Source organism: Bos indicus x Bos taurus, chromosome 20, assembly GCF_003369695.1.
Source record: "Bos indicus x Bos taurus breed Angus x Brahman F1 hybrid chromosome 20, Bos_hybrid_MaternalHap_v2.0, whole genome shotgun sequence".
NCBI lineage: Eukaryota > Metazoa > Chordata > Mammalia > Artiodactyla > Bovidae > Bos > Bos indicus x Bos taurus.
The window spans coordinates 43,477,623-43,478,275 of record NC_040095.1 but is presented as its reverse complement, the minus strand read 5'-3'; the positions used below and the strand labels follow the sequence as shown (position 1 = coordinate 43,478,275).

General features: G+C 37.5%; 1 non-coding gene across 1 annotated transcript; it reads left to right on the top strand.

Annotated features, from left to right (window-relative positions):
* The first annotated feature begins 251 nt into the window (after positions 1-251).
* Positions 252-323, top strand: TRNAC-GCA. The gene has a single exon. It is a non-coding gene; the product is annotated as a tRNA-Cys (tRNA).
* Positions 324-653: the final 330 nt, after the last annotated feature.

Below are 653 nucleotides of genomic sequence, written 5' to 3'. Positions count from 1 at the left end.
GTATGAACATTTGCATGGCTTTATGGTGATATTTATTTTTTTGATCCTACAGGCAATAGCCTTGCTGTCCCCTTAATTTTCAAACAGTTCCATACTCCTTCTTATCTAATCTGAGTTCATTTCAATAAACATCTATTGAGCAACTATTATTTATCAGGCACTGTAATAGACTCTAGATATACAAAACATAAAAGCCAAAACTTGTGTCTTATAAAATAACAAGTCGAAAATAATAAAGCAACTTTTGGGCTTCCCTAATAGCTCAGTAGGTAAAGAATCTGCCTGCAAAGCAGGAGACCTGGGTTCGATCCCCAGGTAGGGAAGATGCCCTGGAGAGGGGAAAGGCTACCCGCTCCAGTATTCTGGCATGGTCTGGAGAATTTCATGGGCTATATAGACCATGGTGTCACAAAGAGTCAGACATGACTGAGCGACTTTAACTTTCATTTTTAAAAAGTACCAAATGGTATGATATTTTCTAAAGTACATTTAAATTATAATACTTAAGGGGGTCAGCAAACTTTTCAGAAAGGAAATGTGAACATAAGATAGCAAAATATAAGAAATTCCAATTGGTGCTAACACCACGAACAACAAAGAGTAACACACTTTACTGCTGCTGCTGCTAAATCGCTTCAGTCGTGTCCAACTCT